This window comes from Onychomys torridus, chromosome X, assembly GCF_903995425.1.
Source record: "Onychomys torridus chromosome X, mOncTor1.1, whole genome shotgun sequence".
Lineage (NCBI taxonomy): Eukaryota > Metazoa > Chordata > Mammalia > Rodentia > Cricetidae > Onychomys > Onychomys torridus.
Window position 1 is genome coordinate 126,666,338 of NC_050466.1, and position 26,378 is coordinate 126,692,715.

The 26,378-nt window shown below is 38.2% G+C and overlaps 1 protein-coding gene and 1 pseudogene across 2 annotated transcripts in view; one reads left to right on the top strand and one right to left on the bottom strand.

The window, feature by feature from the left end:
• Positions 1–26,378, top strand: part of Rtl4 (retrotransposon Gag like 4) — a 364,780-nt gene that overhangs the window by 65,649 nt on the left and 272,753 nt on the right. The gene's annotated exons all lie outside the window — the stretch shown is intronic.
• Positions 15,397–15,834, bottom strand: LOC118574801 (annotated as a pseudogene).

Below are 26,378 nucleotides of genomic sequence, written 5' to 3' on the forward strand. Positions count from 1 at the left end.
GAAGTTTCATCAGTATTTCAGGTCCTGGGACTTTAATTACATCAGCATCACTGGGATTTCAGTCTAGGCGAGTCTTTTAATATTCCCATGTGATTCTAATGGGAATCCAATGTTTCATTCCACTTTGATGCTAGTTCTAGACCAATATCCCCTTTGTACCTCCGTATCTTCTTTCTCATGTAGATGAATAATGAAGTAAGTTGGTAAAAACCTCTTACTTCATTATTTGTACTTTTTAATTCCTCCAATGGACAACTTTCCATATTCTGCCATATTGCATGTGACCATTCTGACTATGATCTAATTTCAAGGCTTCTTATGCTGGCTGAATGTAAATGTACATTTAGTATACTCTTTGTCCCCTTTTCTTTGTCTATGGCTATACATGTCAATTTCTTTTTGTAGCAGCAAGCCATTCATCATTAGAATTATTGCACGAAAGTGTTCTGTACAGGAGTACTTTTACTATAGAATGTTTGTAAGAGAAAATGCTCTTAACCTCTTTAGACCTTCATACTTAATTGGAGAGTGCCAAGTAAATGACACAAACAGGTCCAGAAACTCAATCTATAAAGTATCAGAATAGTACGTTTCAAGATTTCCATACTGTAAGTGCTACTGTTCTGGAGGGAAAGGTATTCTGGCTGTCAGAAGCGAGGCTATACCTACAGCTCTGGAGGGAAAGATACCCTGGCTGTCAGAAGCCAGGCTATATCTACAGCTCAGAAGGGAAAGTTATCCTGGCTATGTGAAGCCAGGCTATACTGACAGCTCAGAAGGGAAAGGTATTCTGCTGCTAGGAGCCAACAAATATCACAAAGCCACACTGCACAACAGGATACATATTGGGAGAGAAAAAAAAGGAGGGTGGCTGCCTCTGCTTTGATGAGAAACAGCAGCAAACTGAACAGGATAAAGAGCTTATATAGAGTTCTTTGGGAAGGGGGTGGAACTTTTCAGGGTGGAGCTTCCAGGGTGGAAATTGGTGGGATTTCATGTCCAGAGGTTGGGCTTTTTACTCTGTAGGGTGGGGACAGGGTCCAGCAGTTAGTGCAGTTAGAGTATTCTGTGGGTGGAACCTGGCAGTTAGAGGTACTTGGGGAGGGGCCTGGCCACTAGCATGGCTCAAGGGGCTTACACATACAATTCATTTGTAGTTTACAAATCACTCTACTGGAGGGGAGAATTTTACATTTAAATTTGCTTTCAGAATTCCAGAATTTAGATTTTCATTTGACTTCTGCCTTATGACGAAGTCAGAATTATGGATTTGTTGGCCAGTGCTGGGAATTTCTGTGCTTTTGAAGCACATATCATAGAACCACCAAGACATAAGGGACAGAATCCCGGGTATTGCAGTTCAGTGTACTGGCCATGGTGTAAGCTTCTTGCTGATGCCATTTTGAAGTAAACATATGAACGAATAAGGTCTGCCACTGTATCTTGGAAAATGTGGCTGACAAATAAGTATTTGGCTGATGAAATCAATATTAGTTGTATAAGTTTTTGCCTCTTTAAGAAAACTTCTTCTATATCCTCCAGAAAGTGTTGGAACAATGGGAGGAGTCTGTATGCTCTGCATTTTCCTCTCACTCCCACCACAGTATTTGCCCCATTGTGTAGCCATTTGTTGAATTACACATTTCTTTCCCATACCACATTAACATATATTGTCCTTTCTGCCATTTTCACTCAGTGCAGGACCTGACCATTCTCTTCTATCAATATGTATCAAATGAATAACAGATTACTTCTTGTCATAAGGTAATATAGCAACAATTTTTAATAGACCTCAAGGAGCCCTGGTTCTTTCCACTCATTTTCTGCTTGATGGAACATTTTTGTCTCTGGGAACTTGCTTGTACAGTACCATAGGCTTGGGATTCATTAGTTCCTGTTAGCATGCCCCAAACAAGGAATAATAGATGTATTAGGCTGTTGTCAGAAAGGTCAGATTGAAAGGGACTGAGTGTAAAATCCTGTTCCTTTGCTCTTTTAGCTCCAGCAATGCTAAAGGATGAAATATAGTCATGCAAATTTGCTCGGTAGTCTGCAAGGGAAAAGACTGATATTTGTTGTCATGTACTGCAGGGGGTGGGGCAGGGCAGCAATTCAGTTCCTGTCATTACAGGATCATTTTGTAGTTGGAAATTGAAAATGTTCCTACAAATGCCATGCAAGGCCAAGACTCATGACTTTGACGTACAGATTAGAAATAACAAAACAAAAACCCTTGTATAAGGCTATGTTCCCTTGCTCCACCTAGAACAGGGTGGTACAGTATGAGAAGAATCTCTGGGTGCTAGTGACACATTTTATAGAAACTCACTTTTTCCCTTGTCAAAAGACTTCTATGAAGCTACTCAGTTTCCCTTGAGTCTTGGTTTGCTATTGTACAAAATGAGGGCAATTCTATCTAACCTCTGTATGCATTTTATGTGTTCATATAAAAGACCCGGTATACAATAATTCTCAGTTTATGATGGCTTAAGGGATTGAACTTAAGCCATAAGTAGGCACTACATATTATCCTATTATGTGTTTTCACTGAGTACCTCAGATGAGGACTGGCTGCCTCTGAGATATTGCCTCTAAGGTAGAAATAGAATGAGGGATGCCATCTCTTATCTCTCAAGTACTCAAGTCTCTCCTGAAACTTTCTATGTAAGCACTTAAGCCATTCGTGCATTCCCTTCTCTTGGAAATAAAAACCCTCAGCTGATTGTTACTTTGTATATTTGATTTTACAGGATAAATCTCATTCATTCATTTCCAGGGATAGATACACACACACACACACACACACACACACACACACACACACACATATATATATATATATGTATATATATCTCCAGGTAGTTATTATATTTCTAGGTATTTATTATATATTTTATATATAATTTATAAGTATATATGTAATATATATCCTTTCTTTTATAGGTACATTCTCTGAATGAGGACATACAGAGACATTTCTAGGACCCCTATGAAAAGACAGCAGCCCTTACCTTAGAGAAACTTAAAATCCTTTTGAAAGAGCAAAGTACTAAGGAGGAGAACTAAAAGATCCCATTGTACGTTAGATGATCGTGAGAACCATGTAGACATAGGAAACAGAGAAAGGGGATAGGATATATGAAGAGAATCCCAAATGACAGAACTGTAGTTTTAGAGACTAACTAGGGAGAGGATGACTGGGAATTTCACATGTGAGTAAAAGTTAAAGGACATGGAGATATGTCCACAAGACTATTCAAGGCAGAGTGTAGAAAGCAAGCATAAACGTCTTCAATCAGGACAATGGCTGGCACGTGTACAAGATAGAAAATGGGCATGATGAAAGCTGAGTGAAAGAAAGTGGATTGGATCTAAAATGGGGAATGAAGCCAGAGGAGTAACTGTGACATCACAGGGCAGATGATTAAAGGCTTTTCCATTTACCTACTATTTGGTGGGGTGCTCTGGAGAGCTAAAAAGAACCTTCTTAGCTGCTGTATGAAGAGGAGCAAGAGTAAGGACAGGATCCTGATTTTCCGTTTTGCCTTCTGTCTTTAGCAATACAGGTAGTGGGATGGGTTTTCTGTGAGTGAGGCACCTGGCCTGTCAATTTGAGATGTTCATTAGTTGAAGGTGTAGAGGGGAACATCGAAATGAAAATAGATCTATTGTGATGACTGATGCAGTAAGTTCAGTATTAGGTTTTACCTGCCAGTGAATGGGGAGGGGATTGCCCACCTTAAAAGTATTACCTCAGTTTATCTCTCATGGTCAGTGTGACAGCAGCCTCATTGTGGGTCTCATTCTGGCTTGGGTAGAAATATCAAACTCATAATGAAATGCCAAACTGCATTTTTACCGTTTTTTTTTTTTTCATCATGTGTTTCTTTTCTCAGATTTAATCTTAGATTTTGCCACCAATGCACCAGCAGATTTCTTAGTATAAACAACCGGCTGTTTCAGAGATGAATTTCTTACATATGTCATTTCCTCTCTGGATAAAGAAACTGTGGGTTATATGCTCTTCAAGGTTCAAGACTTTAATATTATTCATTTTCCTAAATTGCATTTGTTTTGAGTATCTATAAACATGAGCATGGGGTTATTTCTAAGTTTCCTGCCTTCTGAGAAGTGGTCTAGGCACTAACTAGGATGCCACATCCTGCTTGTTGCTAATTACACCCAGAGGCAGGGAACACATTCAGCAAATTTCATAAATAAGTAAATAGGATTCAAGAAGGATGAAAGGATGCTATGTGGTTAGCCATTAGATGGCCATAATGAGAACAAGGTAAGGTTGTACCTGTGCTGGCCAAATGATGGGACCATGACAGTATTGGTGAAATTATTAAGGCCACTCCACGTAGTTAAAAGGGAGGTTTATTTTGTGGGGTAACTTACAAATGAAGGGGTAGGTTGCAGGGTCTGGCAAAGGTATAGGGTAGTCCAGCGGTGTTCTCTGGAGAACTCTGCTCGGTCCACCTCCAGCGTCCGGTGTCCCGGAACCAAGAGAGCCACCTCCTCCTGCTCCTCGGTCTTCGGCTCCCTCCTCTGCCCCGCCTTGTGGGCGTGATCATTACTGAAGCCTCATTGGAGGTTGGAACTTCCAGGCCAATGCTGGGATGGCTGTCCACTACATGACAGAGCTAATCTGTTCACTTCCACTGCTTTAATGATCAGCTGCTCACCTCCCAGAGAAGTGCTGAGTGCAGGAACAGCTGGCAAGAAGGAAGCCATTCTACCACAAAGCACATAAGATGCCAGGCTTGTTGTCACTTTCACACCTTCCTAATGGGACATTGCTAATGGGCCCCGCCATGTTATACATATTTAATTTCATCATTATGGGATGAGCAGAAGCCAAGGGTCTTGCTTGAAATCAAAGCATGGAGAACCCCTTACCTACCTTGACCTAGGCAGTCCTCTAACCTCAAATTTCCCTGTTCTTTCTGGCCACAAACCACATTGTCCATCCCAGAAGGGTTAAATAGTCTTGAGTAAATGTTTATTTACATCAGATTCTATATTTGCCACAAACAAAATTATGTATAGTCTTGTTTTCCTCAAATATTTGTTGTCTGTATGTAGCAGATATGTACATGGTAAATTATTAAACTAAGTGACATTCGATTGAGTTGAGAGATAGCAACAGTAGAGGAGAAAGGAGGGTGAGTGAGATTGTACCTCTGGTCTGGATGAACACTGGGTGATCACCCAAGTTTGCTTGAGACTGAGGGAGTTCACAGGACAGAAGACTTTCAGCACTAAAACTAAGAAATATCATCTAAGGACAAAGTGTTTACCTACACAACAAAACTTCCCTGTGAGCAAAATATGGAGTCCAAGAGGTATAAAAAGAGTACTTGACTAGGAACTAAATATTAGGTGAAAATCCTGACTCGACATATGTATGTGTGTAACCTAGAGAATGCCATTTTTTTCCTCTAAAGATCACAGATTTCTTATATGGAAATCTTATATGAAAAATAGTGATGTCAATAATACCTTCTCCCCAAATGATATTAAATGAAGTAATCCACATAGGAAAAATAGAAAACTAAAAATGACACAAATGTAAGCTTTTATTTATTTCTTGATGATAGCTTCAAAGAAGACAGCATGTCATTAATTAATCTTATGGATTTGATCTATTTTGAAAATAGGCCAAGTTTCAACAAGCCTTGAATGATTTGGAAAGTCAAGTCAATTAACAGAATTGTCAAATCCACAATAACACTTTTGGTGCTGGACTGCTTGTCGGATTTTTTTTATATATCCAAAGAAGCAAACATTGACGATTACAAATGTTACTTATTTTTCTCTCTTACCAAATCACCTATGAGAAAATATTTTGCAATTGCCTTTTGACAATTATCTGTGACCAGATTTTACATGACTAGCAATTGCATGTTGTCTTCATGTCCCTCACTTAATCAAAACCCTCACATGATAGTGTTTTGGGGATGTACCTATTTTTAAATCACATTCTTTAGGACATTGTTGCTAAGAAAAAGGAGAATTTAATTTCTGTAAAGACTTGCTCAGTGGTTCATTTGTTTATTTGACTCATATTTATTTCAAGTTCACCAGATCACCATTAGCATATTTGGCACAGACAATACAAGCAATGAGCAAAATAGGTCAGGCTCTCAACTCCATGAGCTTCTATTCTAGTGGGAGGAAGTATGTATTAAACATAGACAAAACCTTGGCAGTTACATACTTTGAATAATGAGAGACAGTGGTAGAGAGGTTTGATAAAGAATAGTAGTCATTTTTTATTTGGACAGGAGTAGTTAGCAATCAAATGTATATTTCAACATCTCATAGTCTCACCTGGATTTAGAATAGAATGAAATGCATGTTTCATGAAGTTTTTTTTCCTCCCTTTTCCAGAATTACTAGTGAGACACTCAATTCAGGAGATCTTTGCTCATCATTTTCTGAGCCTTGTTTACTCATCAAAGGCACTAGGAGCCATGCTAGGTGCTAGGATAAAGTAAAGAGAACAAAGCTGATGAACTACCTACCTTTATGGGATTTATATTCTGCTGTGGGCAGGAGAGAACCATGATACATATTAAGTGAAAGTGATACATTAAAGTGAAAGTGAAGACGAACAAGAGAGGCTTTTCTGAAAATAGAGAACATAAGAAAACCACGGAGTATGCTGTGAGGATTTCTGATAGATCTTTTCTAGATAAAGGGAAAACTAAGATAAACATAAAAGTGGAGTTTATCTGTATTTTTTAAGATTTATTTTAAAATTATAGATGGTTGTGAGTGCAGGTAGGTGCCATGGATGCCAGAGGTAGGCATTGGATCTTCTGGAGCTGGAGTTACAGGTTGTTGTGAGCCCCTACATGGGTGCTGTGAATTTAACTTAGGTCCTCTGGTAAAGCAGAAAGTGCTTTTAACTGCTAAGCCACTTCTCCAGCCTGTGTATTGTATTTTTGATGAAAAGTTTAAGAAGCCACTGTGGATGGAGGAAGGTGAAGGGAAGGTAATAATGCCAAATTATGAGGTCAGATGCTTCTGGGGAACAGAGGTACTAAGAAAGTTCTTTCAGTTTCTTTTAGTCCTACAGAAAAAATAATTTTAAAAGAGACTCAAAAGGAAACTCGAAGACACTTTTATTGGAGTTTGGGAAAACTCCAAGAAACCAAACACACATATAAGTACAGTGAAGGTAATTTAGATATCTGACTATAGGGAGGAAGCTAGGTAAGAGGAAGAAAGAAAAATATTTCTGAGTTAGAGTTCAAGAAAGCAGGCAGGTTCAGCAATGGAATTCTGTGAGCAACTAGGTGGGAGTGGAGGATAGGGTGAGAGTTTGAGAGTTTCCAGAGAGAGTGATAATATTAGGGCACAAAGACTCAGGGTTTTAGCCAGTGTCTCAAAAAGGGTTCTTAGAAAGAGGGGAAAATGTTAACAGTGGGGATCTGTAATAACTGCCCTGAAGAAGTGAATCCTGGGCCGTAGGATCACACACCTCATTAAGGAGCTAGTCATTCTTCCCCTCTTAACATGCTTGCAGGTGTATCCTCTTTCTTTTCAGCTTCTAACTCTAGGTTGTTTTGTGAAACAGGATTTCCTCATTATCACAGGAGGCCTTTGACCTTGCCTGGGCAAGCAAAGGCAGTTCTTGTTGTCATTATCAAATGGTATTGTCAATCTTTGAGAAAGCCATTTGTAAAAGACGTTACCAATGATTAAGCATGGCATTTCAAATTCTAAGGTGAGGCAAATGTGATATATCCTCTTTCCTCAAAATTAGTATATAACAGGGATATAGAAGGTAGGTTGCAAAGCTGATTAAGGGAGAGAGTCTACCCTCAATGAACTTCAAACCTGGCTAGTTATATATAAACCAGACACAAGCTAGTATCATCTGAGAGGAGGGAACCTCAACTGAGAAAATGCCTCCATGAGATCTGGCTGTAAGGCATTTTCTTAATTAGTGATTGATGCGGGAGGGTCCAGCCCATTGCAAGTGGTCCCGTTCCTGGGCTGGTGGTCTTGGGTTCTATAAGAAACCAGGCTGGGCAAGCCTGGGAGAACAAGCCAGTAAGTGGCACCCCTATAGGGCCTCTGTATCACCTCCCCACTTCAGGTTTCTGCCCTGCTTGAGTTCCTATCCTCTATCCTCTCTGCTTTTGATGATGAACTGTTACACACAACTGTGAGTGAAATAAACCCTTTCTTCTCCAACTTGCTTTTGGTCACAGTGTTCCATCATAGCAATAGTAACCCTAACTGAGACAAAATCTCTCTCTCTCTCTCTCTCTCTCTCTCTCTCTCTCTCTCTCTCTCTCTCTCTGTCTATATGTGAGTTACCTAAAACAGGGATGGAGGTAGGAAGAAGCCATGTAAAACCTCGGAGCCCATTGTTGTAGCACAAATCTTAGAAGGTCTTATTAATAAAAAGCAAACCTGGAGCCAGGTATTGGGGTGAATGCTGGAAGATCAGAGAAGCAGAACAAGCCACAGCCACCTCACCTTGACAGTTCCTCAGCTGATCCTGTTTCCTCAGACTGGAAGTCTCTGAGTCCTCATCCAGAATGAATCTCAGCTTAACTGTTGCTTAAAAGCCTGAAAGCTTAACCAGCTCTAGTTCCTGGTTTTCACGCCTTATATACCTTTCTGCTTTCTGCCATCACTTCCTAGGATTAAAGGCGTGAGTCACCATGCCTGGCTGTTCCCAGTGTGGCTTTAAACTTACAGAGATCCGAATGGAACTCTGCCTCCAAAGTGATAGGATTAAAGGTGTGAGTGCCACCATTTTCTGGCCTCTGTATCTAGTGGCTGTTCTGTTCTCTGACCCCAGATGAGTTTATTAGAGTGCACAATATTTTGGGGAACACAATATCACCACACATTGTAAGAAGTTTGGTTATGGAGCTGGAGAGATGGTTCAGGGGGTTAAGAGCACCGACTGCTCTTCCAAAGGTCCTGAGTTCAATTCCCAGCACCCACATGGTGGCTCCCAGCCATCTGTAATGAGATCTGGCACCTTCTTCTGGGTACATAATAAATAAGTAAATAAAAATAAAATAAATCTAAAAAAAAGAAGTTTGGTTATATTTATCTGCTTTAAAGAAACAATGGTGACTCTTTAAGAACATTGCCTTAAAATGTGGTAGGACAATTCTGCTGTTCCTATGAAGCAAGGGATATGTACTCTCATTGGAAGGTGGGATGAGATTGGTATAGAACCAGTAGAGGCATCATGTTTTAGAAATGAATTGAATGTAGCAGGGTAACATTTCTTAGATATAGAGAATTTAAGCTGGCACATGGAAAAGAATATAAAGATCACATGATGGCAAGAATTCCACCTGTGGGCAGTAGACTTCGGTTCTTAGAACAGGTGTTACTCAGGTAGTATTTTCCAAATTGGAGCTTAAACTTCCCAGGAGTAGAGGTAATACAGAAAATGGGAATATTAAAGGGAATAAAGGACATAGCAAAGACCTAGATAGTGGAGTAGCTCTTAGCTCTCCAGACAATTGTTCCTAACTGAGATGTGTTGTCTCTCCTCTGGCCATCTTTCCTGCCCAGATACAGCCATTATGGAAAAACTGTCAGTTCCTTTCTCTCTTCCTCCCCTCTCCTAAATCTGTGCCATTTCAAAAGGGAGAACATACAAGTAGTAGCTGATTATGAAATTAGCATTTGTAGAGTAGAGAGACACTGAAAACACAATAATAGACACAAAATCTCTATTCATAAAAATATGGATGAGCAAATTCATGTGAACTGTTACATATTATTTGCATGGATTTATAGACCCTTAAGGCCAATATATGATTGCTATAGGGGAACATAGAATAAAGTGACTTTGTCTTAAATGACCAACAATGCTTTTTGCTTCAGTAGCATGCGGAGAACTAAGAAGTTGTCATATGCTATTTTAAAAAAAAGCATTAATTAAGGTGAATTTTTCAGTTACCCACTTTTTTCTGGACCCTGAAAAGCTCTTTTGTTTCCAATCTCCTTAGTGATGACTATTGAACTTACACCAGGTAATTGTAGAGCAAGGTTAGGCATAAGCTGCTGAGGACTCTTCTGTTTGCTCATTCCCCCCCCCCCCACACACACACAGGGAAGGGATCTGGACACATTCGCTGAAATAAAGCTGAGTATTCAGGATATAGCTGAATGGTAGAGCAGTTGCTTCATATGGACAAAGCCCCTGGATTCAATCTCTATTACTGAAAAACGAAAGAAAACAAAAGTGGATGTAATTTTGCCAGATGCGGTGGGTGATATAGGTGGGAGACTATGGCAGGAGAGTCGCCCTGAGTTTGCATACTCCCTGGTATACATAATGAGACCTTGTCTAGAAGGAAGTTAGAACAACCAGGATATATCAATGTATCTAAATTTCTCTCCCATGTTTAATTCTTCTGAAAGTAATAACACAGTTCTCAATCAGGTAAAGACATGCAAGTCAACTGTAAATGTTGATAGTGAGTGATTTTACAGGCCACAGATCATAGTTAGTTTATCTAGATGCTTCATTTTCCATCTTGCTTTTTAAGTTACTTAGTAAATACTCAATGGAAAATGGCTCAGGCCTGAGCCAAAAGCAATTATAAAGCACTTAGAGAGTTGGAGTCACCCAAATGCTAATTATTTGCAGGTTCTTGTCTTCCTTCCCTTTCTACTGCGCTCTCCAGTCCTGCCTCACAACCTAGGGAGGACTGCCTTTTGAGTTTGTTCTGGCTCCTCACCAAAATTCGTCTTTATCACTTATGTGTTACACAGAGAAATATCAGTAATGAAACTATTTGTGTCATTCTCCAGTGCTGGAGTTAGATGGAGGTCTGATGATTTCTTATCATTGCCAAACGTCCTTCTACTCTTTCCTAGGAAAACAAAGATGTAATGTATTCGGTATACTCTATATATTCTCCTGGATACAAAACGAGTTTAACTCAATTTTGTAGTCCTCTTTCTTATCCTCTCAGCATGGTAGATGTATGTGGTGTCTTACTCCATTCAAAATGAAGATTGATCAATCAAGCTATTTTATAACAATCCTGATCCAAGATGTGATCCTCTGATCACAAAATATGCATGTTGACAGTTCCGCATGTTTACAGATGACACGTTAGAGGGAAGCAATAGAGGAGAAAGCATCTTTTGTATAGATGTAGTGCCATTTCAAGAGGGAGAACATACAAGTAGTAGCTGTTTGTGAACTTAGCATTTGTAGAGTAGAGGTCAGCACAGTTGAGTGTTGGAAAAAAATCTATGAAATAAGCCATTTGAAAGGGCATGATTCTTCCTCTCAGGTCTCCCCCAAACATGTAAAAATAATAAGATAAAGGTATTTTGCTCAAGGTATTTTCTTCTTTCTCAAAATGAGAATGCTGTTTTCAGACTGGACATATGAGGAACTAAGAAAATTAAACAAGCCATCTTGTTCCTCAAAACTTTTCAGCATAGAGTACTTTGGGACTTTCAATGGTCTGTTAAGGTTGTAGGATTCCAATTTTTGTCAGATGTTCTAATATTCTACAACGTGAAATATGTCGATGATGCCACTCTTTAGCTCCGACTCTCAGTGTTTGATAGTCAACACAGATTTGAAATAGTATGTGAAATGTACTTAGGAAAACTTTTTGTCCTATTTAATTATATTTTATTGGAGTAGAATTTCAGTTTGCAGTACAGACTGACTTCAAATTTGTGATTCTCCTGTCTCAGCCTCCAAAGTGCTAGGATTAGCACCTGGGTTTATGCCACTAGAATTAAATTAGTGCCCATTAGGATTTAAAAAACACTTTTGGGTATGTTGTGTTTATGCACACATGTGTTTGCTGTTGTGCAAGCATGCATATATGTTTGCATGTGGAGGTCAGAAGTCAACCATGCTTGTTGTTCTTCAAGAGCCATTTGCCTTGATTTTTGAGACATGGTCTCTCACCAAACCACGAACTCAAAAATTATAGGCTATAAGCTACATAGCCAGTGAGGCCCAGGGATCCCTGTATCTTCATCTCCCCTTGTAGAAATGCACAACATCACTTCTATTTTGTTTTTTTTAAACATGGATTCATGGCCTTAGGTTCTCATGCTTATATTACAAGCACGTTACTGACCAATCTATCTCTACAGTCTCTGGATTTATGGAATTATTAAAGGAAGTTTGTATGATTGAGGACTTAAAGGAAGGATAATTAGCTATTAGAACATAACCTCCACAAGGATGGAAACTGTGTCTGTTTTGTTCATAGGATCATGCCCATTGTAGCTTTCTCCTACATAATGTTAAATGAATAAATAACTTACTTCCCTGCTAACAAATTATCTCTTATATATTTAAGGAACTAGCTACTGATTGTGTTCTAGACTAATAACAAGTATGTAAATAGTCATGGTAAAGCCTTTTGGAAAAAATAGCTTCTGTCCCCTTATGTCCTGAAAACTTTCTGCTAACATTTCCACCAACAGGTCTAAACTACTGTATTTCTATTCTAGGCATAGGCTTAATACAAACAAGACCATGGCTTCATTTTATTTTTCTTGAATCAACCATAATACTCAAATTTCTTTAAAACCGTTTTAAATAGATTCTTCTGTTGTACCAAAGTTTTACTAGCTTTGATCTTTACTAAAGTTGAAAGTTGGATGAACTTACTCATATCTCAAGTGGTCCTTAGGGACCTTAAGCAAAAACCTACCTAACATTGCCCTAATTACAGAGTACTTAATTTACAACCAGACAAAGACATTTTATTTCATTTCAGAATGGTTCATTTATACTCAGGTTGCACAATTTCTTATATATCAGAAGTCCAACTCATGGAAAAGGTCAAATAAATGAAGATCTTTGGCATTTTCTACTCTGTTGATTGTGAGGAAAAAATATATACAACCTGACATCAGGAATATGATTATTTTTAAAGCAACACTTAATGGTTGGCAAAACACAGTGCACATTCATCAGAAGTCTCTAAAAGTAGTTACAAACTTGCTACCGGATAATGAGAAATCATGTTCTTCATAGAGACATTAAAGCTAAAAACAAGGTTCAATCAATGAAGAACAGAATGTTCATTCTCAGTAGATTTTCTATTTTCCATGTAACTATTATACCTGATTGTTTAAAGAAAAGTCAGTTTTCTGGGCTGTGGTGGCACACGCCTTTAATCTCAGCACTCGGGAGGCAGAGTCAGATGGATCTCTGTGAGTTTGTGGCCAGTCTGGACTACCAAGTGAGTTCCAGGAAAGGCACAAAGCTACACAGAGAAACCCTGTCTCGAAAAACTTAAAAAAAAAAGTCAGTTTACGTAAAGTAGACAGATCTGAGAGCTTATGTTGCCAGGTGACTAAGAAGCATACCATTTCCTAATCAAGCTGAATAGATGGAAGTTGATTGTTGCGATATTTCTGTCATGGTTTTTATATTTTGATTTACTTACTATTCAATGTTTTCTCCCTTGTCTAAGGTAATTTGCCAAAAAATATTTTGATTATGGCTCAAACAAGCTTTCTGTAAATTCATATAACACTTTGCCATCCAAGTTGAATTTGTTACTTTTTTAATAAAACACCATGGCCAATGCAACCTATAGGAAAACAAGAGTTTATTTGGGCTTATGTTTCTAGAGGGATTCAGTATGGTGAGGAAAGCTTGGCAACAGGTGGTAAGCATGGCAGCAGGAGCAGTCAGCTGAGAGTTCATATGTTGAACCTCATGCATGAAGCACAGGGAGCCAACTGAAGGTAGGGTGAGGCTTAAAGTTCTCCAAGTTTCCCCCCAGTCACGTACTTCTTCCAGCAAGTCTATACCTGCTAATCAGTGCCACCAACTGGAGACCAAGGGTACAAATACCCAAGACTATGAGGGACGTTTCTCATTCAAATTACTATACAGTATTCATTTCCATGAAAGTGGAACTATGGCTAAGCATGATGATCATGCCTGTAATCCCAGCACTTGACAGGCTGAGGCAGTAGGATGGCAAGTTTGCAGCCACATCAGGTTCACTGCAAAACCTTGTCTCAAATACAAAGCAAACAACAAACAAAAAGATACATAAGGTTTGTATTTGTCATATTAAAGTCAAAAGTACATAGGTAGAACTGGATAACTTTCAAGGTCTCCTTTCAGCTTCACTTTGAATAAATTAGTTATGATTTGTCTATGAGTTGATCTCTTTGAGTTTATCCTGCTTAGAATTATTTAATCTTCTAGAATATGTAGAATTAAGACTTTCTATTAGACTAAGAAAAATTTTAGTTACATTTCCTTCAAAGAGTTTTTTTTTGTTTTGTTTTGTTTTGTTTTGTTTTTCGAGACAGGGTTTCCCTATGCAGCTTTGCGCCTTTTTCCTGGAACTCACTTGGTAGCCCAGGCTGGCCACGAACTCACAGAGATCTGCCTGCCTCTGCCTCCTGAGTGCTGGGATTAAAGGTGTGCGCCACCACCACCTGGCTTCAAAGAGTTTATATGTCCTTTTTTTCCCCCCGTTCTTGTGGAATTAACATTATAATAATTTTTTGTGTTTGATAGCACCCACCAGTCTCTTGTTCTCTATTTTTCCTTCATTATTTCTTTTCCTGTTATTCAAGGTTTGCAACTTATTTACTCCGTTTTCAGGTTTAATAATTCTTTTACCCTCTCAGATTTGGTGATAAGCCCTTCTAGTGAAATTATAATTTTAATTATTATGCTTTTCAATAACATAATTTTTATCTGATTCCTTTTATAACATCTTTTTTATTGTTATATTTCTTTAGTACTTTCAGCATATTAAATAAAATAACTTTGGCCCAGGCAGTGGTGGCACACGCCTTTAATCCCAGCACTCAGGATCTCTGTGAGTTGGAGGCCAGCCTGGTCTACAGAGTGAGATCCAGGACAGCCAAGTCTGTTATACAGAGAAACCCTGTCTCGAAAAAACAAAAAACAAAACAAAACAACAACAACAACAGAAAGATAGCTTTGTCTTTGTCTAATTAATCCAACATCTGAGCTTCCTTGGGGACAATTTCTACAGACCATTTCTTTTCATACATATAAGTTATAATTTCTTATTTCTCTGCATGCATTATGAAAACTGTACATTTAATATAATATCATGTAGTAATTCTGGAAGTGAAGTCCCAGCAGTACTTTTTATACTTGCATTTATTTTATTGCCTCTGCTATTATTTAGTGACTTGTTTGGAGCAATTTGTAGTCTTAGTTTTTTTTTTTTTTTTTTTTTAGTGAAACAAATCTGAAAGTCAGGCAGGCTGATATTGTGCAGTTCACAAGCATGGAAAAAACAAAAGGACAGAGCTCTAACAGAAGCTAATCCAAGACCAGGCTGTTTTTTCCTGGATAGAAGCAGGATCAAGTCTAGGCCACCATGTGGGCATAGGAGCAGCCTTATTGGCTTATTTTCCATTATTCCCAGGTTGGCTTGGAAGTCTATGTCCACAATTGTCATTCATATCGCCTTCTCTCTTGAGGTCTAAGACTTTTCTAGAGTTTGCTTCAGAGGAGTTATTTCTCAGTGTTCCAGGTAACTCCCAATCTTTCCTGCCACCACTGGGCTTGGCACCTGCTGACTTAGAGCAAGAGGGAGGATTTTCTTCAAGTGTTCCCAGTGGGTTAGAGGAAATTTTGCTCTTCCTCACAGGCTGTTCTATTGCTTCATCAAAACTAAATGAAAAATTAGACCCACCATTTGGAGGCAAAGCCTGGGAGCTCTACCTGCTTTTGAGGTCCACCCTCTTTAAGGTGGTGGTAGTGGTTATGGTGCCAACAGGTGAGGAAGGCTGACCAAGAGAGAACTCCAAGAGGGCTGGAACCAAGCAGACAGCTCCACTCATGACCCGCAGGGCTCCACCAGCCACACTGCCCAGTCTTATTCTTTATTGAATGTGATTATTGGAATCTCTGCTCCATTTTTCCATAAGGTAAGCTAATGGTTTTGAGAGACCAGCTCCCACTTTTTCCAGGGTTCCTATAAGGAGGAAACAAGCATAAGAAAATATTAGACAGAATAATAGTGAAGAGGAGAAATACAGGATAGCTTCAGAAGGATCTGAGTCAATACCCAATGGCCTTTTCCATTTATTCAAAAGGGCTTTTTATAACAATGTCAAGCAGCAGGGCAAAAGACCTCCTCCTTGCTAGATCAAAGCACACCACACAGCCAAGTGTAGAACTTTCCAAACACCTGGTAACCACGCCCGTGGTCAAATCATTTCCTTATGCAGTCCTGCTGGGTAAAGCAAGCTCAGATTCTCTGACCCTGAGTAAGTTCTCACTAGGAAACCTTTGTGAGTCTCTACAAATGGTCAGAAATTTCTTTACATTATTTTAACCAAAATGTTGTCTAGTCTTTACATAGAAATTCTCTGTTTGTGTGTAATTGTTGGACATGCCTTTAGCCATCAGCTAGTTCCTCTTTATCCTTTACCTCCCACTTCAAAATGCAAAACTTCCTTTAATGTGTGATTTTAGCTGTTTCCTAACAACTGTAGAGTTTACCTATTTATAGGACTGCCATGGTGTAAATGTAGCCCCGAGCACAAGTTTGAAATCTTTTTTTTAAATTTAAAACACGTTCTTCCCTCATACAATGCATCCTGACCACAATTTCTCCTTCTTCCACTCTTCCTAGTCCCCCCCCCAAACTTCTCCTCTCCCCAGGATCCATCCCCTCCATTTCTTTTTCAGAAAAGAGCAAGCATCTAAGAGATCACAACTACACACAACAAAACAAGATACAATAAGACAATATATAATATCAAGAATGAACAACACAATTGAATAGGAAGCAAAGAGTCCCAAGAGCAGGCAAAAATCAGAGACACACGCTCTCCCGCTGTTAGGAGTCCCACAAGAGCGTTCATATCAAGAATGAACAACACAATTGAATAGGAAGCAAAGAGTCCCAAGAGCAGGCAAAAATCAGAGACACACGCTCTCCCGCTGTTAGGAGTCCCACAAGAACGCTTAAGCTAACAGCCATAACATATACACAGAGGACCTGATCCAGACCCTTGCAGGCCCTGCTTGTCAGTGTGATACTAATTAATAGGCGTGTCCTTTATGAGATGATTGTAATGACTGCAAAGTTCTCATGGAAGTAAGTTCTTCTGCAAACACTCTTCATGTATCATATGAAGTGACAGTTTTTCTCTTTCACTATTCTGATATCCAAAGACATGCAGATTTCTCTTTTTCCGTCTTACCTTCTGCTGTATGTTGATGCTACTGGGAAAAGATGCCATTATGGAGCAGGATCAACATCACACTAGATATAAGTCCTAAGCTACTTAGTCGTGGACTGTACTTTAGGTTGAAAGGTATTTATGAATACTGAAAATTAAATATCTTCTAAGTATAGAGGCAGGTTCATTGACTGGTCTTATTTCACTTGATATTTGAAAACTAACACTTAAAATTTAAGGTGCTTACATCTGGAAAAGGATATTCAATGAAAGCAATAATTAGTCAATGGCAGATCACATGAAAATAAAATTGTAAAAAGATAATGGTTTTGAAATAAGTATGTATTGAGCTGGGATATAGCTCAGTTGGTAGATTGCTTGCATGTGTGAAGCTCTGGGTTTATCTCCAGCATTGCATAAATTGGTCTACTATAATCCCAGCACTCAGCAAGCAGAGGCATGTGGATCAGATGTTCAGGTTCATCCTTGGCTACATAGGGAGTTCAAGGCCGTCCTTGGCTTGAGAACCTGCCACAAAGTATAATAAACTCATTAAAAATTTCCAAGTATATATAGGCATCACTTAAAAATATCAACCATGCAGAAATAAAAGAAAAATACATACCTTTGGAAATAAAAAATACAGAAATTGAATTTTTAATTAAAATATATACATATAATAAGATGCTAACAGTAATAGAAGGGATTTTATTCAAAATACTGTGGGAATGTATCTAGCAATCTAAAGTTATTGAATTGGTTCCATTTAGGAGTGAGGGACAAATAAATACATTTTTGTAACGAAGATAACTTATCACACACAAAAAAACCTTTACAAAGGAGTACATCTGCTTTTATTTTAACAAAATAGAAAACCAGAATGAAAAAAAGATTATGAGAAATAGTAGTGAGTATTATTGGGACAATAAAATATGCTTAATATCTAATTTTATGAACTATATAAAATAATGACAGAAATTTTTAACAGAAATTTAAATTCTAGAAAATAACCACAAGAAATATGATATTCAATGATATTGAACATATTAAAGCCTTTGCCTTGTTTGAAAGGAGAAAAGAGATATTAGATATCTTCAGACTCCTCTCCAAATCATAGAATTAAGTTGCATCCTTTCTTTCATGTGAAATCTAATAAAAAACTGCCATGAAAATAGAAATAGCATAATTAGGGGTTAGGGATCATGAAGGTGAACAGCGTTAGGGTAGAAGGTTATAAGTGTGGGTAGTGGTAAGTGCAAATGATCAAAGCACCTTATTACATGTATGAAGATGTCATCACTAACTGTAGTAGTTTATAAAATTAGTGTATAAGAAATAAAAATGCAAGGGTACTCACTAAAATATACAGACAATTATAGTTATTTATCTATATGGATTTATAGCTTGCTACTAGTAGGAGAAAGTGGACGGGAGTGCTAACAGGAGTCTAGGAGGTCAATCTGTTGGCAAAATTCTTGTCATGCAAGCATAAAAATATTAGCATCCACAAAAATCATCAAAACTCTAGGCATGGTGGTGCGCACTTATAAACTCAGATCTGGGGAAGTGGATATAGGATGATCTCTCATTGCAAATGGAATAACATGCAACTGTAGGAACAATAAGGGAGACATCTAAAAGAAAGAAGGCTGTCAAGATATCTTGGTAGTACATGTATGCAAGTTCAATAAATAAATGTAAGAAAAAAAAACCATAAGAAAAATACAGTGGAAAAAACCCTAAATCTGATGTGTACACTAGGGGAAAATGTCGTCACAAAATTCGCTTTAGATACAAGCCATACTTAAGTCAAATAACATTAATGGAGGTAAAGGAATCACTACCCATAAAAAGAATACTACTTTACAGATAAACTGTAATTAGTTGTAAGACAATTCAGTTATTTATATACAAGATAAATATTTGTAAATATCTATTTTTTTCTATGTGCATATTTTGGGTCTATGTGTTGGCTTTTGCATGTGATGTCAGGTTCCCCATGAATGGCAGAGTAGTGCATCAGATGCCATGGAACTGGAATTACAGGGAGCTGTGCATGTGCCCAGCAACATGGGAAGTGAACTTGGGTCCTGTGCAAATTCAGCACATACTCTTAACCCCTGAGCCATCTCTCCAGCTCCAAGAGAAATATTTTTAAAATCCGGGTCATATTTATATACCAGCAATTAAATGTAGAAAAATATGTTGTTAAAACACCATGCACAACCATAACAAGTTTGCATAAAATTATAAAGCAATCAATAAAGCTAATAAACGTAGACCTGAAGAAAAGAGAGGATTTGACATATTAAATACCTAAGTGGTAAAGAAAAAGTTCAATTTTTTTCTAGAGTAGAATGCACAGCCTCAAGTCAAGCAAAGATTTCATAAATATGACATAAGAAGGACAAAGTTTAGAGGGAACAATTGATTAATGTATAAAGGGAAAAGCTTCTGTGAAGCAGAGGACAGCTCACACAATAGGAGATTTTGCGGTGCATTTATCTGGGAAATAATCCCCAATACATTAGGAACATATCCACATAAACAAGAAAAAGGATGACAACTAAGTTAGAAGCCTTGAAAATGGACAAGCAAGCACATCACACAATCAAAGATCCGAATGGTTATGAAACGTACCCAGCTTCAGAGCTAGGGAAATGCAGATTAATGCAATTTGATCCCACTTTTCTTCTCGTATCACATTGGAAATATTGAAAGTCTGACTATTCCCAATCTTACTGTGCCTGTGAAGAAAGTGAGAGTCAGAAAATGCAACTTGATAACAGACATTTCAAGTGGTTAAGTTGTCAATATAGGGTTAGACTGAAGATATCTGTCATATCATGCTGTTGCTGGGCCACACTTCTTCCACACTGATTCTTCTACACTGGAAGGAGTCCATTGGTAAGACGAATTTCAAGCCTTTTTTCTGCTCCTTAATTCACTTCTCCTCAGGCAGCAAAAGTGGTTGATTTTAAGTTTGGAGTGAGAAACCTAGTCCCTGAAGTCCAGCCCCTTTATCTTTATTTCTTCTTAGTTCAGGTCGAGGCTGAACGCATTTCTTCCTGTACTCTATGTTTGAGTGTTACTTTCCAGTGTTCCCTGTGACACCTGTTATGAAGGGAAATATGATAATTTTGATTTTAGAACTGCAGGGCATACCTGGCTACACATATAAACATTTATTCTAGTATGAATTCTATGCATTAATAATAATCCTACTAAGGCGTAAGATGAAAAAAAATTCAGTCTTTTGATTACATGAGTGGAAAGGAGAAATTCTATGAATTTGGAGATTCTCAGTGCCCAATACTCAAAATTCTCCTTGTATGTATATGTACTAGAGAATCTTGCATCTGCATTCAATAAACACAAAGATATTTGCAAGAATATTCATGGCAGATGTGTTTCTAGAGTGAAATGGAAAGCACTAATTTTCTCTGAGGGGGAGAGTGAATAAATACAATAAATGTATGTGTGGCATGTGTGTAGTTTATGAGACCATTTACATACATTTTCAAATATTTAAATAGCAAACACATAGGAAGGGGAAAAGCACAAAGGGACATTTGTGAATAATTATACTAGTTTAATAATATGGTCACAGCCTGTGGGATGGGGTAGAAAAGATGAGATTTACATTCAACTGTGTATGTAAAGCTTTATTTTAAAAATCAGAAACTTTAAGAGCAGTAAAATCTGTTAGATTGGAGGCAAATACATGGTTGTCTATTTCATTAGTTTCTGTGTTTTTGTACACCAGGACAATAATGTTAATGAATCAACCTCAATTTCTCTGGAAATATGTAAAAATGCCTTTTATCCCTGAATGTAGGACATGGGGCTGATGCATATACTTGATTATTTTCTTCCTGATATTTTTTGTTAAATAAACCCTTAAATAAATTGATGACTTTTTCTGAGCCAGAATAAATATCCTGATAGCAGAGGGCAGGTTGGGTTAAGTGACCTTTAAGTATAGTTTTGTAGCTCTGATGTTCTGTAAGATTGTAATGTTTTCTTCAGGGTAGAAGTTGAGACAGAAAAGTCCAACCACTGTAGCTTAACGTCTATGGTTCTTGGGGAAATCTATAACGTTCATACTCATCTCAAGACTTCTTAGGTGGTCTACTCTTATCTACTTCATCTGTCCTCTCCATCCTTAGCTGGGTTAACACCCCCAGCTACTCCATATGTCGAAAGGTGTGGTGTATCACCTGACTAGCAGTTATCCCGAATAAGTGCAATTGGTGAGTGCTGCTTGCCTCAGGCAACTAAGATACATCTGCCGACCTTTTCCTCTTAATGAATGATATTGGGGATTGCTGTGTGCTTAAAAAGAACTGAAAGCTTCAAAGTTCAAGCCTTCCTGTGCTGCAGCTGCAACAGATGTGCTGTTCTTTCAGACTGATATCTGATCTACATCTATGAAACTTTGATCTTAGCCTTCCTGTTTTCTTTTCCTCCTCTTCTTTTGGAGATAGGTTCTCATCTAGAAAACACTGGCCTCAAACTTCCTTTGTAACTGAGAGTTATCTTGGACTTCAGATCCTCCGGACTATTTCCTGAGTACTGGAATTACAGATATGCATACCATGCATTACTGGAGATAAAACTCAGGGACTTGTGTCTTAAATATGTGTGTGTTTGTGTGTATATGTTTGTGTGTGTGTGCATGAGTGTTTGTGTGTTGTGTGTGTTTGTGTTCATGAAAATATAAGGGAGATCATAAGGGAGGAGCAAGGATCTGAAGGGATGAAGGGAAGAGAGGTTAACTGGACACATACGACATGAAGGCAAAAGAAGGGTGTTGTGGAATATTCCTTTAACTATGTAAAGATGTTACATTTGTTTATGCTGCATTTAATTATGTAAAGAAGGTTACCTGGTCACCTTGTCTGTCTAAGGTATCTGATTGGTCTAATAAAAAGCTGAACAGCCAATAGCTAGGCAGAAGAGGGATAGGTAGGCCTGTCAGGCAGAGAGAATCAAAAGACGGAATCTAGGTTGGGGGGAAGAGGGAGAGAGAGAGAGGAAAAAACAGAGAGAGAACAAGGGCCAGCCAGACACGGAAGAAGCAGGAAAAGTAGGACATACAGAATGAAAGAAAGGTAAAAAGTCTTGAGGCAAAATGTAGATGAAGATAAACAAGTTAAAATAAATTATAGGAGCTAGTGGGACAAGCATAAGATAGGGTCAAGGATTTGTAACTAATAATAAATCTTTGTGTCATGATTTGAGAGCTGGTTGGTGGCCCAAAAGAAAGCCTGTTACAGAGTGGATATTGGGGGAATAAAATTAAAGACAGAAGGAGGACAGATGCTGAGGGTAATATGGAGTGGAAAAATAGGAACTACATATAAAGTATAGCTAAATATGAAAATGCTAAAATGAAGGCTATTACTCTGTATGCTAATTAAAAATGATAACAAACAAAGAAAAAGAAAGTTAAATGCAAACAGACTTCCCTTATTTTTCTTTTATGAGACAAGGCATTGCTGTGGTACACCGCCTGCTCTTGAACTCCTAGGCTTAAGTGGTCCTCCTGTGTCAGTTTCCTGACTAGCTGGTAATACAAGCAGACCTCCGTGGCAGACTGAGATTACATGTCCTAGGTGCCTGTGTTGCATGTGTATGTAAAAGGATGTTAGCGAACTTGAAATTCTTGAAGTTCCATTATTTTGTCGCTCAAGTAGTGAACACTTCTCTCTGTTTCCAAAGTGAAATCCTCTTCTGGAGTTTGTATTCATCAGAATGGTAGCATTTCCCCACAATGGATGAATTCTTTTGGGAAAAATTCACTCCTTTTCCCTACTATTTTTCCTCAAAATACAAATAGCTCTACTGACAGTAAGCCCTTCAGTGGGAATGAGTTTAGCTATTTATCTTGGAGAGAGAGAGAGAGAGAGAGAGAGAGAGAGAGAGAGAGAGAGAGAGAGAGACTGAGACTATGAATCCTGGAGAATATAGAACCCAACATAGAATGGAAAAGGCAGTATCCCAAGCATAAGTAACAATGAATAGCACCTTTACTGTGTTCTGTGACTATTATGCATCAGAAACTTGTGTAATAAACATGTAATTTAATCTTTTACAAGTACAGACTCTCATGCCTGCTATTTTCCAGGACTAGTCTTATAGTTTTCTCTTTGTTTTTGAGAAAACTCTGCTCCAATGTCCCCTCTGCATTCTGATCAATGTCTTTTCCATATACAATTACATAACATAGTAGTGATCTATGATCCAGGAACTTAGTATTGTCTTCAACTGTATGCATTTTCAGAAATAATGTTGGCTCCAACTAAATATAATTATATTTTCTATTACAATAGAGAGATTTAGGAAAAATTGGACAGTTTCATCCCAGGAAATACTGATATATGGTCCATGGATAACCAAATCATCCCGATGTAAGAACAATAACAATGATAAACAAACATAAAACTGTGGGAGGACATCTGCTACACTTGAGTCAATCTTGCCTGATATAAACTTCTGTAAGGGAACAAACTGCCCTCCAAAGAGGGCAGATTATTTTTCACCTCTCAGCTAGAAAACAATTTTTCCTCACTCTTCCTGTTGAATTTTAATGTTTTTTGTTTTGACATAGATGTGGCAGGGACAGTGTTTACATTATTGGTTGTAAAACCAAATAAATCATGTCATATTTTTTTTTCAGCAGCAACTTAAAGGATCTTACTTAGCCTTGTACGTATTTCCACAAATGAACTCAGAAATGATTCATCTGACATCATTAGTGATAGGAATTGGTTTAGAATCTCTTTCTGTTGTGCTGTATTTCCAAGCAGTCTTGACCTGTCTCAGTTAAACTGAAACGACTCTTCAGATAAAAATCAGATGGAGGAGAATAAGCCTTAGGGCAAAATGTGACGTGAGCACTAAGCCACTGGGAGATTTTATTATGGTTAATTATCATTAACTCTGTCACAGAAATTCATGGGTTTACTTCATGCTCTTTGTCACTCCAAGTAGAAAAGCCTCTCTGGAGTGCAGATTGTTGAGAAATTTCTAGTATGGATTTGTTTCCCCCCATTTTGAGAGGTATTATCAGCTTCAGAGCCTGCAAGGAGGTATAGTCCTGTCTTGAAAATTCAGGAGAATTTATTACTATTACTGTCATACCAGGGGAAGGAGATGAATTTCTTTAGCGGCATCTGAAAATAGAATTGTCTCAACGTTGACGCCTGCTGCTGATGCTAAATTATGAATACTAAGCACCTGGCACACAATTTGCGCTTCCCTTCATTTATCTGTTCTTCATATTTGGTGCTTTAAGATGCAAAGATCACATTTGCATTGTGTCCTCCTCCTGATTTGGAGCCAGGCAGTAGATGTCATTGATTATTTGTTGAACATTCATATCACATGGACAACAGTAGAATGCATAAGTTGTAGAAAGAACTCAAATGCATAGAATCCACTCAGAAACCCTATTATCTAAATGTTGGTACTGTCAAGTTCCTAACCTCATAACTTGGGGCATGTTATTTGACTTTCTGAAGACTCACTACCCTAATTCTGCAAAAGGCAATAAAAATAACAGCCTTGAGTATTTTCATGGCTCATGGTGGAAAGTCCAGTGCATTATTCCTTGATTGGGGTTCTGTAAACTGTCAAATGCAGGTGGTAGTATTGCTTTTCAATATTGTCTTTATATGCTTTGTCATACTGAGCAGCAGCTTTCTTGCTTCAGAAAGCACTTTTAATGGGATCCTCCTACATTTCTTTTAGCTAAAGATAAAGTCTTTTGTTACACAGATAGAAACTTGACTTCACATGGTGGTAATATTTGTAATCACAAGAGTGCATGCGTGTGTGTGTGTGTGTGTGTGTGTGTGTGTGTGTGTGTGTGTGTGTAGCATGTATGTGTGAACTTTGGAGTAAAGTCCATTCATACTCTTTGCAAAAATCACAGAATATTTCTGTGCTTCAATTTCTTGTCTTTCAAATGAAGAAGAATAGTACCAGCATGGGGTTGTGAGGGTTTTGAATGAGATGATGTATCTAAGGTTCCTAGCAATGGACTGAGTCTCTATGAGACTCTCTCACTCTAGACTCCAATATGGTCTCTTAAGGTCAGCAGGAATTGCAGGAATCTCTGGGAATGGGGCAACTAGTTTTCTCTCCCCAAAGTCAGCCATAGACAGTTTGGTGAAGGATTACAGGAAGAAAACACATTTTATTTTAAAACCTCAACTTTCTGTCTCATCAATAAAATGGAGCTAATTTTACAGTTATGAAATTACCTGCAGAGGAGGGGGATAATTTTTCTTTGATGAGCTAAATATTGAGTGATAGTTCTGAGATTAAACTCTGGTAGTCTGACTTCAAATCTCGTGTTATTTTCACAGAACTCAAAGCAGTCTCTCTTAGCTGGAGTCTCACGTTTATTTGGGGTTGATGAAGAGTACATAAGTGGTTCCCCCGAAGGTGTCTTAGCCTTGCTTTCTCAGGTCTGCCATTTCTTAGGGATGCTTTCTAGAAATGCTATGTTTGCTTTTGCAACTCATTTATTTTCTCATAGTCTTATCAATTAGGAAAATAGTTTATTTATTTTATTAACTTATTTATAGAAGAAAATATTAGTTAAGTCAAATCCCTCTGTCTTAGTCAAGAGCTAAAACCAAGACCTTGCAGGGATAGAATAGATAAATCCTATTCCTCTCCAAGTTTTGCTTGTACTAATTTGGTAGACTTTGACTATCAGATAGCCAAACAGGTCACGGGAATATGTGCACTGTGGTAGTGCTTCTGGCTACTCCTATTACCTACCAAGGATTAAAGGTCTCTATCTTTCTCACTTCTATATTTTGTTCATCCAGATCCAAGAATCAGTTTCTAGCTGGGAGGTGGTGGTGCACGCCTTTAATCTGAGGACTCAGGAGGCAGAGGCAGAGAACTTTGTGAGTTCAAGGTCAGCCTGGTCTACAAAGTGAGTTGCAGGACAGGCACCAAAATTATACAGAGAAACCGTGATTAAAAAAAAAAAAAATCAGTTTCTACAACACATCTTTGGCTTCCTCATTTCTATTGGTTTTGGACTCACAAATTCAGACTCTGGCCCATTTATTATGTTTCCATGTACTTCCTTGGAGATGCATAGGGTTTCAAAGCCTTGTCTTTTTGGCTCCCCTCAGTGTATCTGTCCGTCTTCTCAGTTCCTCATCATG